We start from the raw sequence: 16,640 nt of genomic DNA, 5'->3' as shown, positions 1-16,640 counted from the left end.
AATTTGAATCTCTAGGCCCCTCCTTAATCACTTTAATCTCCTTATCAAAGGGATCCTCTCCAGTACATGCCAGAACTCCATTTATCTTACCAATGTTCTTTTTCAATCTATCCTGTATATTCTGTATTTCTTTCTGCCCCGTTTGCTCTCTTTCACTGTAGATGTGAATAATATTCACCATTAATAGCCATGCCACCATTTCTATATTAGGCTGTCCTGAAACTTCTTCCACCAGAGAAATTAGTCCATGGCTTTTCAATTTAGCCTCAGGTAAGCTTTTTGGTCAAGGGCAGACTCCAGCCAGACTTGTGCCCAAAATATCCCAAGTGCTACTTAAGTCCTTATTTCCCTCTAGAACAACATTGGCTCAGCACTACTTTCTTCCAGGCCCCTACTAGAATGGCCTGTTGAGCTCTACTTGCAGCAATCAACAGCTTTTCTAGCCCAAACTTCCAAAGTCTTCCACATTCCTCCAAAACCCCACATGGTCAGGTTCTTCACAGCCAACACCCCACTCCTGGTACCAATTACTGTATTAGTCACTTTTCTGTTGCTGTGATAGAAACACTTACCAACCCAATTTATAGATGGCAGAGTTTATTTGAGCTTATGGTTCCAGGGGATTTACAGTCCTTCATGGCAGGGAGGCATGGTGGCAGAGGTGGCTGGAGGAGGAGCAGAAACTAGGCTCTACATCTTCCAGCAGGTACAGGAAACAAGAGAGCAACTGGAGCTCTAGCAAGGCTTAAGTGCTCTCTAAGCCCACCCCTAGTGATGTGCTTCCTCCAGGATAGCCACACCTTCTAAGACCTCCTAAAACAGTGCCATCATCTGGGGACAAAGTGTCCAAATACTTGGAGCCTATGGGGGGGCATTTTCATTCAAAGCACCATAATTATATTCTTTTTAAGATAATGTTCTTTGTATTACTATGCTTGTATATATTACAGAGAGACAGACAGACAGACAGACAGAGAGACAGTGAAAGACAGAAAAGCCTATATTGTATAAATATGAGTACCATTAAATGCTAAATCTTTGGAGAATTTTAGTAATCTGGAAATTCCAGATAAGTGAAGACTGGGCAGTATTACTATGTTGCCATGAAAAGACACAGTTCCTTCATCTCTGGGAAATTTGCTGTCTTCTCCTGGAACTCCTGGTTTAGACCCACTCATATTTCTAGGGTAATCTAGATTTTTCTCAAATTCAACTGATTTAAAAAACGCTAATCAAAAATTTTAAAAACCTTCACACCAAACTATAGCCTGATTCTTTGGTTCAAACAACTGGACATTAGAGTCTAGCCAAGATGAGACACAAAACTGTGGTAGTTTGGACAAGTGCCTCCCATAGGTTCATGTCTCTGAGCACCTGGTCCTCAGTTGGTGGCGCTGTTTGTGGAGGTCATGAAAACTGTAGGAAGCGGAGTCTTGCTGGAGGAAACGCATCCCTGGGAGTGGGCTTTGAGAGTCTACAGGCTTGTCTCATTTCTAGCCTGCTTTCTTTGCTTTTGGCTGAAGCGTCATTCCTGAGTTTTCAACTATTGCCAACGTGCCCTCCACTTGCTGCTTCTCCACCGCAATGGACTCTTACCCATCTGGAACCACAAGCCAAAATACACTCTTCTGTGAGTTGCCTTTGGTCATGGTGATTTATCACAGCAGCAGAAAAGTAACTAATACACTGACCAACACCACTATGTGACATATTTGGGTTTTAAGTGAGATGTGTGGTTCAAAACTTTCCCAAATTAATGAATATTATTCCACTATTCAAACAAGAGTTCTTTACTTCACAAACTTTTACAACTTTCTATCACATATCAACCATCAATAGATCATCTTCAGCTGTTAATTCCTAGCCATTGTTCTATTACTCTTTATAGCAAATAATTAGTTTTGAATATGTGGTAGAAAAGAGAAGAAACAGTGTGGGTTCGAGATTAGTCTGTCTGCAAAGCAACCTCTAGGCCAGTCAAGGCTGTACAATGAAATTGTATCAAACATAAAATAAAACATGAAAGAAAATAAAAAGGAGAACAAACATGTATTGAGGGTAGTCTATGAATACGCAATTTATGTTATCTAAATTACATATTTCACACCATGAATTAAGAACACTATTTTTATAGCACTTTGTATGTATTTGTTCAACTGGTAGACAAGAACATGAAAGACAGGTGCAAAAATAAACCCTGTTCTGCAACCAGAACTCATTGTTCAGTACGAGTTCAGATCCAGACCAAAGGGAACACCAAGACAGCTCAAATAACGGTGCCGAGAGAAAAGCTGGCCTAGGAATGAGGAATTCCCTGGGCATCCAGCCTTGGGGCCTGGGATGCACCAACTCCAAAGAGACTGAATGCATTTGATGGACCACGTGAGGAACCGTGTCACACCTGACCATAGGCACTTCTACATTGACCTCAAAACTCTGGACTCAGGACTTGGAAAATAAGAGGGGAAATTCCTGGGAGGCCAAGATGGTGGGGTCACTGGCCTGGCTGCCCACTCACACAGGCAGGATGGAGCTGGCTTGGCTGCCACACACCCATGGAGCCACAGCAGCCTGGGAATCCACATGAACCAGTAGGGTGGAGCTGAGCGGAGCCAGCCTGCCTACCTGCTGCACTTGGTGGCAACCATGGTCGGCTGACTCTCATCATCACCCAGAGGCTGGCAAGGCCTGGCTGCAGTCCTCAATGATTTTTTAACTTTCCTTAAAAAACAAAACAAAACCACTAGACTTTTCATTAACTAACTCCCCTTTCCTAATTGTTCAGAATCTTTCTGATTTAACGTTGAAGAAATAGAGTTGTTTACTTGTGTGTATAGTAAAACTGAAATTTACCATAAAAATTATAAATGTATTTATGGCACAAAGTGTGTGGGCGCCTGTGGAGGCAGGAAGAGGGCATCCAATCCCCTGGAGGTGGAGTTATAAGCGGTTGTGAGCCGCCCAACATGGGATCTGGCACCTCACTCAGGCTCCCGGTAAGAGGAGCCTTTCCTCATCTATTGATGTCACTTCAGTTTTCTTCCTTAGCTTGCTGATGTGAAATGATGAATATTAACATTATTTCAAATGTTTAAATGTGCTGAGATGCTGGGGAAATATTGGTTGTGGTATATAGTGTTTATATTCTTTTATAGTCTACAAGCTAATATTTGGTTTAATCTTGAAGCATTTGTTCAAAAGAGATATTGGTCTATACTTTCCTACTGAACTGCTGAGCACCCAAAGATGCTTAATTTTTGTTTTATTTACTTATTTTATTTATTTATTATTTATTATGTGTGTAAGTTTTTGCCTGCAGGTATGAAAGTGCACAATGTGCCTGCTCTGCCCACAGGACCCAGAAGAGGGTGTTGAATTCTCTGGAACTGGAGTTATGGATGGTTGTTAGCCACATGTGGGTGCTGGACAGAGATCCTAAATCCGCTGCAAAAGCAGCCAGTTCTCTTTACCTCCGAGCCATCTCTCCATCTTCTAACCATGTTTCTTAAATGTAAAAATGATCCATATGCTACACAAATCAAGAATAAGTCACTATCAGAGAATCACTACCAATTAACTAAAAGGCAGAATTGGGGCTGGAGAGAGGGCTCAGCAGTTATGAGCACTTGCAAACCTCTTGCAAGGCTGTTCTTGGAGAGGACCTGAGTACGATTCCCACCACCCACATGGCGACTAACAACCACCTGTAACTCCAGTTCTAGGGCATCAGACATCCTCTTCTGACCTCCACGGGCACTGATGTGAGTGCACTTACATATAAGCAGGCAATATACGCCTACACATAAAATAAAATAATAATAAATAAAATATAAATAAATAAAAGTCAGAATCAAGTATCACAGTAGGATCTAAAAGACTAGTTTGGAAAACTCCATTTAACTCTCTGTTTCTTAAAATGGAAGCATGCTACCATAACATCAAAACCAAGTGTTTCAGAAACAGTGAAATGAAGCACTCAGGAGGACTGTGCCACCATGGGCTGGATTCTCTAAGTCACTGTGTCTTTGAAAGGAGGTAAATACCTCTAACTGAGACCATAGAAAAGTGACCAATCTCTTCAATAAATAGAAAAGCCAGGAAAATCTAGAAAAACAAAAACTTGGGTAATTGATTAACATTAACTAAAGATACAACAAATATCTGATGGAAAAGGAAATATTAAAAAATAGCTAAACTTTTGAAAAGATGCTCAAACTTCTCAAACTCACAGAAATGAAGTGGGTAGCATCTTGGGGGTGCCACTGGGATTCAGGGCTCCAGGCACTAAACTCCTGTGGGGTCCTCTTCATCGTGAAGGGCAGGATCACGTGACTAGGATGTCAGAAAGTGTGATGCACACTTGTGCGCTGCTGCTTGCCGCCTGAAATTCTGATACCCTCGTGACAATGCCCAGTGTGGTATCTGAGGGTGAAGGTAAGTTTAGGGACAGATGGGGACCTTCCCAAGGCCCTATTCCAGCCAAATAAACAGACTCAAGAAAACAGCAGAAATACCCAGCCAGCCCTCACAGCAGTGAGAAAGGAATCATGATTACTTTAGTTTAGCATATTTATTCTAGGGGTGAGGGTGTCACCTGGCAGTGGCTGACTGACTGATATGCTGAGATGCCATGTCTACAATGGAGTGGGCATATAGTCAAAAGTTTCACTTTGGATTCACTGTGGTTGTGAGGCTAGAGGGACTATAATACAGTCATATATTGCTAATGGTAGCCCTAGTCTGATAAAATTCACTGCAAAAGGCAATTTGGCAATACCTAGTCATATTTTAGAGGTTTAATTTCCTTACTCAATGATCACATTTCTGGGAAATTATTCTGCAGTATATTTACACAAGTGTAAAATTATGTATCTACAAGTGTATCTGTGCAGTATTTTATGGAATAGCATAAGATAAGAATAACCCAAATGTTTGTTATTTGGATTCTGGCTAAACAGACAAAGGAATTGTTATCTATAAAACAATATAAAATGGAAATATTTTTAGGTATTCCCGTGGAAGAGTTTGACAACACATTGTTATGCAATAAATGCACAATGTGAAGTGGTGGGAAGGGCACGATTCATACTGCGTGGGAAAGGAGGAAAGCAGTCATCCACACTAGACTTGGATCTGCACTTTTAGAACTCCAGAAGAGCTTATGTGCGGTTGAGGAGGGAAGGACACCTGAGACCCAGGCTAACAGGAACAGGGCTGAGTAGGGAACTTTTCATTGCATTGTAAGTTTGCATTTTAAGAGCTATGTATAATTATGCAATAAATTAAAGACAAAAATCACTTTCTAAGGAAACAATGTTCAGGGCTAGAGAGATAGCTCAGTGGTTTAAAAGTACCTGCTGCTCCTCCCAAGGATCCAGGTTAGGTTCCCAATACCATAACACTCATGTCCAGCAACTCACAACATCCTCTAACTCCAGCCCCAGGAGATCTGATGCCCTCTTCTGGCCTCTGGAGTTACCTGCACTCAAAAGTACATACCCACACATAGACATACACATATATAATTAAAAATAAAATAAAATTTTATTTTATTTTTATGTGTATGTGTGTATTGCCTGTATGTATGTTAGTGTACCCAGGTCATACGATGCCCACAGAAGTCAGAGAGGGCATCGGATCCCCTGGAACTGGAATTTGGATGGTAGTTAGATGCTATGTGGGTGCTGGGAATAGACCCCAGGCCCTCTGCAAAGGCAGACAGTGCTTTTAAATGCTGAGCCATCTCTACAGCCCTAAAATACAATTTTAAGGGAACCAATGTTCATAACATAGTGCACTTATCTTTGGAATCCCATGTAGAGAGGAAGTAAGTGATCATCAATCTGACGCAATTATGAAGATCAATGTTGTGATTATGCTTGTGTAGAAAATTTCTGCTGTACTTTGATAACCTTAAATGTGAAGTCTCAAAAAAGAGATGGATGTCTGAAAGGACATGAACTTTCGAAATACATTTCTACAGATTTTTTTTTTTAATCTGATGTCAAATTTTCTTTGATTTGGACTGTCAATATGCTCAAAAACATCCATTTAAAATTAGGTCATATTCTTTCATGTTGATTTCCAATACTTAAACCAGAAATATAGCTGGGCGTGGTGGCGTGGGCTTTTAACCCCAGCCCTCGGGAGGCAGAGGCAGGTGGATCCTGCGAGGCCAAGGCCACCCTGGTTCACATTGTGACTTCCAGGTCGGCTGTGACGAGGGGACCCTGTCAAGAACCAACAACAAAAAAAGATGAAGAAAAAAAACAAATAAAAAATACCCCACAAATATAGTATCTCGTTCAGTTTATGGCACATTTTCATTTTCCCAAAATTGTTTTATGTCTATAAATATGAGGGAGAAGTTACTTTAAAAATCATTAGGAATGATGGCTTCGTGGCTAAAAGGACTTGCAGTACAAACCTGATGACCTGAGTTCAATCCCTGGAGCCTACGTAAAGGTGCAAGGACAGAACCAGTTTCACAAAGTGGTCCTCTGACCTCCACATGGTCATGGGCAGGCAACCCTTACCCCAAACACAACATATACAAAGTTCCAGCCTCTACATTATATCTTGCTTTTATGAGCTGTAATTAAATAAATATTTAGAAAGGTTGTGTTTCATGGACTGCTGTGGTAACATGGCCAATCTGATGAGTTTGCCATGTGACTGTGAAAGACAGCAGAGTGGTCAGATTAACAAAGGAGAGACTATTCTGAGTAGAGAGCGAGAGGGAGAGCATGAGGAGTCAAGGGAGAGGAGGCGAGGCTGCCAAAAATCACAAAGAAACACAGAACACTAAACACTGTCCAAGTCATGCAGCCCTGGAGACATTAGATTGGAAGTCCTTGAACAAGAGATACTCATTGACCTCCCAAGCCTTAAATACAGATTTGAGTGTGTCAACGACTCCTCTTATACCGCAGGTCAACATTGGAGAAGAAATCCATTTCATCACCCCATCTGCCTTGCAGTGCTGAGGAGCCAGGACCCATCATGAGACTGGCCTAGGGTTGGAGACCCAACTTCTCTGGGGACCAGGAAACAAGGAACAATCAGCCTGGAGTGACTTGCCTCGTTGTCAGGAAGGTAATGGCCATAAGAGGCAGTCATGGCGAAGAAGGTTAGCACCTAAGACACCCTGAGAAGTTTAAGTACCAAGGAATTCCACCTGTGCTTTGCACAGGGCCTAGGGCAGTACTCCCCGAAGCTAGCTAGGACTGTGTACTGAGCACTTACGGTAAACACTGCGAGCTCTCATCACATAGCAGACACCTTGCTCCATCTCTGCTGCGGCTTCCCTGATGAACATGGTTTGCTGCCAGGTGGGACTCTAAGTTCCGAGCTCATGTCTGGCAGAGCCCTCAATTTCCTGACTAACACAAGGTGGTTTACGTGTGGTCTTGAACGCGTTTAAGTGTATTAGGCCAAGTACCTGTGTCCCTCGAGTCTCCCTCTCAGTGCAGAACTCGGTGTTCTGTCTGCTTCTATCGGTCTCTGACATGCTCTGGGGAAACACCCCTGGACTTGGACATATGCCACCCACTTCCCTGTTCATACACTGGGGAGAGGGATGGGGAGAGCTCTGGAACAGGTGGAAACCTGCCTGATCACATCACAAAGCTGAGCATTAGATGAAAGGTGGGATTTTCACTGACACTGAGTGAAGCCTTTTCTGGAGCTGTTTGTGGACATCCTGGGCTTTTGAAGGATGAGCTGGAAAATGGCTTCGGAAGGAAAATCCAGGCATGGGGATCCTGATTCTGGACTCTCAGTTACCACAGTTAACCTCTCTGGGGTAACGAGGAACTCTAAACACTCGTAAGAAAAGCCTCCTTTTCAGAAAGTGAGAAGAATGAGTTAATTATGTTATACCCCAAAGGCACACTATTTAAATATGGATGAAAAATTATACATTTACAGGTAAACGAAGGAATGAGATTTGGAAACATACCCTTTAGTTGAATTAAGGGTGATTTTACTCGACATATTCTAAAGGGAAAGTTGAATCAGCGGATCTCAATTTAAAAAGAGTGTTAAGTTTTGTTCTATCAATCTTCAGAAAGTCAAGTATCCCAGAAATATGATTTTCCCCTAAATTTCAAATCTCCTGTGTCCCACAGGGAGAGAGTCCCGTTCCATCCCAGAAGAACTTTCCTAGTGCAGAGTCCCAGCTTAACTCAGTCAGTGGAGGGTGAGATAGTGCACACGATTCTGGAAGTTGTTTACAGGACAATGATGGCCATTTTAAAATCAGAGTACCCATAGGGCAAGTAGACAAGGATGGGCCACTGCAGGAGAAGCAAAGTGCATGAGATGGACTTAAACAAGCACTCATTGTTCCACAAAAATTGCACATGGTAACTGTAAAATATTTTAAATGATACTAAAGATAGGGGTATACATTAAAAGCAAATGTATTTCAGCATATAAGCTCACAGAAATGTCAACTGTACATCAATTATCCAGAACTCACTTGTGATGCTGTGTTGTTAATTCATCTGTCAGACAACGCAGGCAGCAGCCCCCGGAAGGAAGTCATCAAGAGAAGAAGGTGAGGAGTCTTGGCAGGCAGTCAGGTAAACCAGCCAACCCAGTGCACAACCACTAAAAGAAATGTGAACCATAAGGCTGTCCTGAGCGGTCCTGGAATTTAAATCCTGGCACGGTGAGGCGCCATGGGCGGAGGTCTGTATCTATTTTCATATGCATGGACATGATCTTTGGAAAGTGACCTGATTTAATGCAGCTTTGCACACTTGACTGTTCTGCACTTCTGCACATACATCTTGCGTTTGCCAGTAGGAAATGTTCTCTGCTGTTCTAGCAATAAATATCACTTCAATTGTTTACAGATGTATTTATTTTCCTTCTTAGTCAACACACTATTTTAACTCTGAAAAACTTTACTAGATAAACCCACGTGCCAAAAACTACTTTATTTCCTAATCTCCTTAGGACCGTGGATGGGGCTTACGGTAGTCAGATGATGTGGCTCTGCAAAGGTGACAAAGGGGTTAAAAACACCTGCTGCTCTTGCAGAGCACCGGGTTTGGTTCTCAGTACCACATGGTGACTAACAGCTGTTCCTGTGGATTTCACAGCCTTTTCTGGCCTTCACAGGCACTGTGCACATTCACATGTAGAGCACACATTCAGGCAAAGATTCGCACACAAAAAGTAAGAATAAATTAATTAAAACTTTTTAAAATCAAGTCATGTGATTGAAACGGCTGAAGGTTATTCTTAGTTTTATGACCCTGGAGTGGCAGCTTGTGTTGGTGACACCCAGATAAATCCCTCTGCAGCATTAGCACACAGGAAGTGGCCATGATACGACTTCCTGATTCCCAGGCGAAGAGGAAGACTGAGTTCGCCTAAGCTCAAATTCCAGTACCTTTCTTTAAGACAATGCTGCAGTAGCTGTTCCCAGGCAGCTATCCTGAGGTGCAGACCTCAGCCCAGAGCAAACAGCTGTCCAGCTGCGCTGCTGTCTGAAGGTAGTGACTGAACTGTGTAACCCAGAAAGTGACATGTGCCCTTTATACAGTCTCAGATAGCTAAACTAAGAACAGTGGTGAAGTCACTGCAGATACTTAGGGAAGGAATAATCTGGAATTTAATAGCTCAGTGTACAAAAGGTCCAGGACAAGAGGTGCTGATCTCCGAAGGAGAACTAAGCATTGTGAATGCCCATTCATTTCCACATTCACTTTTTTTAATATTATTTTTTATTCTTTCAGAAGAAGCATATCATTACAGCTTTAATATGCTCAATCACAGTTTCCAGAGCAAAGACACAGCTCCTTATAAAATTGAATGAGGTTTTAACCTTTAAAAATGATCTCCATTTCATTTTAAAATATGCTGTTTCTTATAGAAAGACTCATTGTTTTTGCTACTAACACTGAGATGTTGGCACATGTGTCTCTAATCTGTATGTATCTGATTATTACTAGTCATAATCGTTTGCACTTGGATCCTTGGCCCCTGTGTATGTCTATAAAGTCCTCGGGTAGATTTCAATGGTAATGTTTATCATCTCTGCTAATTAACATGATGTAAACTTTTATTTTTCCTCCTCAGATACAATACATTTTAAAAAATTTGTTGATTTGTGTGTGCGTGTGTGCATATCACATAGAACATCCCACACCATCTTGTTTTTCAAGGTGCCAGAACTGCCCTTACTGTAATTTTTTCCCATTGACTTGGCTCATTTCTTTGTTTTCTTGTTTCCTCACGGAAAAGTCTTCAAATGACAATTATTTTCCTTAACTGTTTTGTTTTTATACAATGTTTCACAAGAATTATCTCATTAAAAATGTTTTATTATTTTTATTTTGTGTGTATAAGTGTTTTGCCTGCATGTATGTAAGTGGACCCATGTCATATTCCTCTGGAACTGGAGTTAGATGGTTGTTAGCTGCCACTTGGGTGCTGGGAATTGAACCCCGTCCTCTGCAAGGGCATTCAATGTGCTCTTAACCACTGAGCCATCTCTCTAGCCCTGAGTTATCTCATTTTTTAATGAGTAGTTTAATAAGTATTCCAGAAACTTTTCAGACTAGAGCTATCAAGTAGAACTTCTTGATGGTGGAAAGAATTCTTTTCTGTATTGTATAAGAGAGTAGACACTAGGTATATGCAACTATTAAACACACGAAATTTTGCTAGTGTAGATAAGCAAATGAATTTTAATTTAATTTAAATTTATATAGACACATGTGAGTAATCAGTACCATATCAGATATTATAGCACAGACAATCAGAAAATCTGACACAGAAATTAATTAAAAGTGTGAGTGAATTTCACATGAGCACTGAAGTGCCCTGTCCAAAGTTTGGGAACGATATGTCTGGGTTGGAGGTACGGCCAGATAAGGATGGTGTGTGATGGTTGGAATATAACTTTTTGCCTTGGCTAAGTCAGGGAGCCTGGCAGACACTGACATTGTTTTGGTAGAGCAAACATGAGAGTTATGTGAAAGATACAGGAAATCTTTTAGAATTCCAAAGAAAAGCTGAATAGTTAAACTGCATTCAGGGACAGTCCGAGAAGTCGAGTAACTGATTAGTCTCTGCTGGAACGCTGGCTAGGATGAAGCCTCTCCACTTCTCTCAGCTTAAATTCAAAGGCCAGATGTGGGTGCTCAGGACTGGACTGTGCACTACCCCTGTCTGAGAAAGCAAAGTGCTTATACCACTATCATCTTTTCTGGGAAAGAAAAGAGTTTTTCTGGTGGAAGATGAGCAGAGAACAATGAAAGTCATCTTTCGGAACGAGAAACTCGGTGCAGTGCCACTGTTCTCTGCTGGAGAACATGAACCCTGGCATGTTCACACAGCACATTTGTTTTTGTTTGAAAGAAAGAAGCTTTTGCCTACACTTGAAGTTGTATGTGAGGCTATGTTGGGGCAGAACTGCAGACCTGAACCTCTATTTCAGACTTGACTAAAATGTTCTCTTCCCCTCCTCCTCTTGCAAATGAAGACTGAAATCCAGAGCTGGAATGCGCACTACACCGGTCACAAGTCACAGGCTACAGAGAAACTGGAATGGAGACTTGTAAATATGTATGTAATGTGCTCAGGTTATACGGAAAACTGATTACACAGCAACATGATAGCAATCAACCTTATCCATTTATATTCCAATTTTAGTGTGGCAATTACTTTCTGTTGCTATAACCAAACATCAAGACCAAAAGGGACTCATGGAAGAGTTTATTTTGACTTACAGTTACAGAGGGATTGTGTCCATCACATCCTCAGCCACAACCACACAAAGCAAAGACAGAGCAAACAGGAAGTGGGGTGAGGCTAGGAACTCTCAAAGCCTGCCCCTGAATGCCATACTTCCTGTCGAAAAGCTGTACGTCCTAAGCCTCCCCTAACAGCTAACCAGCTCCAATAGGGAAGAAAGTCTGCCACTAGCTGGGCCTATGGGGACAGAGCTCATTCAAACTGCCACAGTCCACTCCCTGGTCTGTACAGGCTCAGGACTACATCTTAATGCAAAATGCATTTAATCAAACTTTAAAAGTCTCCATAGCTGAGCCGGGCAAGATAGCACACATCTTTGATCTCAGCACTGGGGAGGCAGAGGCAGGCAAATCTCTGTGAAATCAAGCTCAGCCTGGTCTACATAGTGCGTTCCAGGCCAGCTGAGCAGGCAGGGCTTGTCTCAAAAACAAAACTAAGTAACCAATAACTAACTAACTAGCCCCCATAGTCTTTAATAGTCTCAACACTGTTTAAAAGTGCATATCCAAATTTCTCTTCAGAGATGCAAATCAATTTCTTAACTTCTTAACTGTGACCATCTATAAAATGGCACAAAATATTCATTCCATTCCACATGGAAGGCATGGGTGACACAGTGAGGAAATCCTGGGGCAAAGCAGTGCCCACACCCAGCAGAACATGTCCCAATAACCCTGTATCCCATGCCTAGTGTCTGGGACATTGGTTGCAAAGGGGTTAGGTGACTCAGCCTTCCCACATGCAATGTGATTGCTATAAGAATCTCAGACACTTGTGGCTGGAAATCTATTTTATTGGGCAGTGGATCTAGGTGGAGCAGGCAGAGTGCTCACAGGCAGAGTGACAAACAGAAACCAAGCCTAACCTCTGTGACCTTCCTCGGTCCTAAGAGCTAGGCTGTGGATAGGGATTAACTAGCCTGACCAATTCGTAAGTCATTTGCTTGCTGTCTTAGAGAGTATGCTGACACCTCACATGCCTCTGACCTTGTAAAGACAGTATGCCTTGTAATTACGCAAAGGTTGTTGCAATTATGACAATTAAGAAACCACCGTCCAGTAAAAGAATCGGGCAAAGAAAACCATATGCGGATTCATTTCTTTTCTTTTCTTTTTTTTTTTCAGATTAAAAAGAGACAAGCAGTAAAGGACCTGGGACTAATCCTTGAAATATCTATGGATTATTGGTTTTAATCCAGAACATTACATGTCACAAAATTACTTTGTCCCAGAAGACGGCTTGAGTGTAACTAGTGCCTCCTGGCCGTTCTGGTGTCCAGTTAGCATATGAACCCTTCTTCAGTTTTCTGTCTCTATTCCTCTATATTCACATTCGGGACTTCTGAAAGGTAGCTTGGCATATGAGAAAAGCCTTGCAATCCCAGCGCTCTTGAAGAAGAGGCAGGAGAATTTGAGTTCAAGGCCAGCCTGGGTTATACAAAGAAACCCTGTCTTGAACAAGAAACCAAAGAGCCCATCCCTGCTTCCGTGCATGAGAGAGAGGGGTGTCCCACAGAGGGCCTCCAACAAGAATCTGTATTTCTCCTTGAGGTCAAGGGCACCTCAGCCAACAGGGCCAGCCAATCCCAGGCTGGCCATCCAGATTCTCAGAGAAGGAGAGGGACTCAGTCCACAGGGACTAGGAGAATTCGACGATGCCTCTGGCATGAAGCAGAGTCATTCTTTGCACAAAGTAGTAGAGACACACGGACAAGAGGTTTCGAAGTGCATGCTGACTGGCACGGCAGAGACGGTGAGCAGAATGGGTCAATCTTTCTAGCATGGTTAATGTGGCATCTCCCAGTCCCCTTCCACTGACAATAGACAGAAGAAATTCCACACTTTCTGTTATTTAGACGATTTTGAAGCTTGAATGCACATAACAGCACAAGTCCACCCCACACAGAATGATAATTTTTAAAATGTGGCATACAGCTTTAGGTAATAGATAATTTTATACACTGATGGTGCCATGAATTTTACTGCTATAAAAACAAACATCTTCTGACCTGAATGCCCAGCATGATTCTCTATCCAGAGCTGTCACTGTAGTTCAATTTTGTCCTTAAGCCACAGAGAAAAAAATCCAGTTTTGAGAGGTCATTTGTCAATAACATCATGTGTCCCATGAATGCGGCATCCAGGTCGGGGATATAAAGGTTCTTAGATAATTTATTCTTCAAATGACAAAATAATCAGCTCAATTATTCTCAGTATCATAAATACACACACACACACACACACACACATATACATATACATACATATACATGTACGACATACCGGATCTGGAAGTGCAGCAACATATCCTTCAAACAAAATTCCACCCACCTCACTCTCCCTCTCTCCCCATCTTCTGTGTGGTATCCTCCTCCTCCTTTCCGGCTCCTCTCCCTCTTCCTGTCTGCGAAGTCCACACCTACCCTTCTGTTTTACATGGCTGCTTTACATGGGCACTGAGGATCGAACTTAGGTCTTCATGCTCTCATGACAAAAACTTTACTAAATGAGCCATCACCTCCCTAATTTCTCCCCCTCTCTTTTAAAATAAGCTCCAACTTGTCTTTAAAAAAGGGAAGAGTCATTTTGGAGATTGTTTTTCTTTTACAAAAAAGGGGAACGTATATTTGGGGTTGGCATGAAAAGCAATCCGGTAGCATTTCAGGGACTTTCAAAAATATTTCTTGAAATCATGTGGCAGTGACTGTCTGTAGTAAATAGTTCTAAATAGTGAGATCAAGCTAAGCTACATAGTGAGACACTGCACAAAAGAACCTAACAAATTAACCAATCATATTTGTATTTAAATGTATCTTATAATATGTGCAACTATTTGAAGATATTTTTGAGAAAATATGTTAGCAATAGATTTATGTTTTGGATGAGTGACACTTAATGAGAATTTATTATGTGTTGGGTCCTTTATATAATTCAAGGACTAAATGCCTTCAAAGATTGTGAATATATTTAACAACACATATGAGATTTAAAATTTTTTTATTTATGTGTGTGTGGGGGGGGGTGTATGCATGTGTGTGCATGCATGTTCATATGGGAGCCCTTGGAGAACAGAAAAGGGCCTCAGATCTCCTGGAGCTGGAGTTACAGGTGGTTGTGAGCTGCCTGATGTGGGTGCCTAGAACTGAACTGGGGTCCTCTAGAAGAGCAGCCAGTGTTCTTAACCACTGAGCCATCTCTCCAGCCCCCAGAACTGAGATTTTAAAATATATCAGACTTAGAGGTCTAGCTACTCTCCTTCTAAAACTGAAAATATTCCTCAGAACTTACTTATTCATACTTTCATGGGGGATTATCTATACAGCACAGCAGGGACAAGGGGTATTTATTTTTATTTTTATGTGTATAAGTGCTTTTCCTGCATTTATGTAAATGTACCATTATTGTGCAATGCCAGAGGAGGGTGTCGGTTCCTGGAACTGGAGTTACAGGCAGTTGTTAGCTGCCATGTGTGCTGAGAACTGAATGCAGGTCCTCTGCAGGAGCAGCCAGTGCTCTTTCCTGAGTCATCTCTCCAGTCTGACAGCAATGCATTCAACTCCACAAGAGTTTCAAATTGCTGGACTCCTTACTCATCTTTTTCTCTAATAAGGGTGAAGTCAATAATATTCACGCCGCCTGCTTGCTTTCCGCTTCTTCCCCGCACTTCCCTGCACTCATTCCTGGCACCAGTAAGAAGGAGAGGCAGAAACAAGACCTCTTAGGATGTTCGTTACATTGGACTCTCACTTCCTCAAACAAGAATTGTGTGCACAGCACTGCACTGCGATATGAGCAGATCTGTCTTAAGGTGACCTTGACTCTGAGGAGTCAGGTTGCAAAGACACTTGGAGTCACTGACTCAGAAAAAGTCAGTAGAAAGCCAGGAGAAACATCTGGAAGCTCAGTAAAGCAGATAGCCCTTAAGTGAGTTTGACCCAAATATGCTGGGGCCCTTCAGCAGTGGCCCATAAGCTGAATGTCCTTCTATAAATAGGCAGCACTCCGGGTAAGTAAACATACATGGGGAAGCGTGAGGTTTCTTTAGAAATTTAGCAACAAAAAAATGTTAATGGCCAACTGAAGACGATACATTTAAGGCCTGAGAACAAACTTTAACATGAAGCCAGAGGGTTGGAAAGGAAGAATTTCCTTGGGAGCAGAGCAGGGCTTCGTGATGAGCTGCTGGGTGGGAGAGGAATTTCAGAATCAGAGCTGGAATTGAACACCTGTGTTGTTCATTTTGTTCTTCGTTAGGCTTGAATTTCACACAGTGGATTTTAAACTTAAATGTCACAGGTCCTTCCCATCATTTGGCACATGAATATGTGCACTGAAAAGACTAATGTGTATTCTCAAAACTTGTGTCTTGGTTTTCATTGATCTCCCTTGTTAGGTTTAGGAGAGCAAAAAAGGAAGGAGTTTATAGTTAAAAAATAAGAACCAAAGCCAGACCTGCAACAGGCACAGAAGATGGTCCTTTATTCAGGAGGGCAGAGCAAAGGGCCTCTGCCATCCATGGAACCAGGCATCAGCCAGCGTACTAGTCACTTTTCTGTTGCTGTGACAGAAACACTGACCCAAGCAATTTATAGAAGGAAGAATTTATTTGAGCTTACGGTTCCAGGGGAATTACAGTCCATCTTGGCGGGGAGGCATGGTGGCAGAGGTGGCTGGAGAAGAGGAGCAGAAGCTAGGCTCTACATCTTCCAGCAGGCACAGGAAACAAGAGAGCGACTGGAGATCTGGCAAGGCTTAAGAACTCTCTAAGTCCACCCCCAGTGACGTGCCTCCTCCAGGAGAGCCACACCTTCTAAAATCTCCCAAAACAGTGCCACCATCTGGAGACAAAATGTCCAAATGCTTTGAGCC

General features: G+C 42.1%; 1 non-coding gene and 1 pseudogene across 1 annotated transcript; both read left to right on the top strand.

The window, feature by feature from the left end:
- Positions 1-2,132: 2,132 nt before the first annotated feature.
- Positions 2,133-2,258, top strand: LOC115070385. The gene has a single exon (XR_003849552.1). It is a non-coding gene; the product is annotated as a small nucleolar RNA SNORA40 (small nucleolar RNA).
- Positions 2,259-4,406: 2,148 nt separating this feature from the next.
- LOC103734283 overlaps positions 4,407-16,640 on the top strand; it is a 123,920-nt pseudogene continuing 111,686 nt past the window's right edge.

Source organism: Nannospalax galili, unplaced genomic scaffold, assembly GCF_000622305.1.
Source record: "Nannospalax galili isolate Female #2095 unplaced genomic scaffold, S.galili_v1.0 scaffold215, whole genome shotgun sequence".
NCBI lineage: Eukaryota > Metazoa > Chordata > Mammalia > Rodentia > Spalacidae > Nannospalax > Nannospalax galili.
This window is presented reverse-complemented; position numbering and strand designations above follow the sequence as displayed.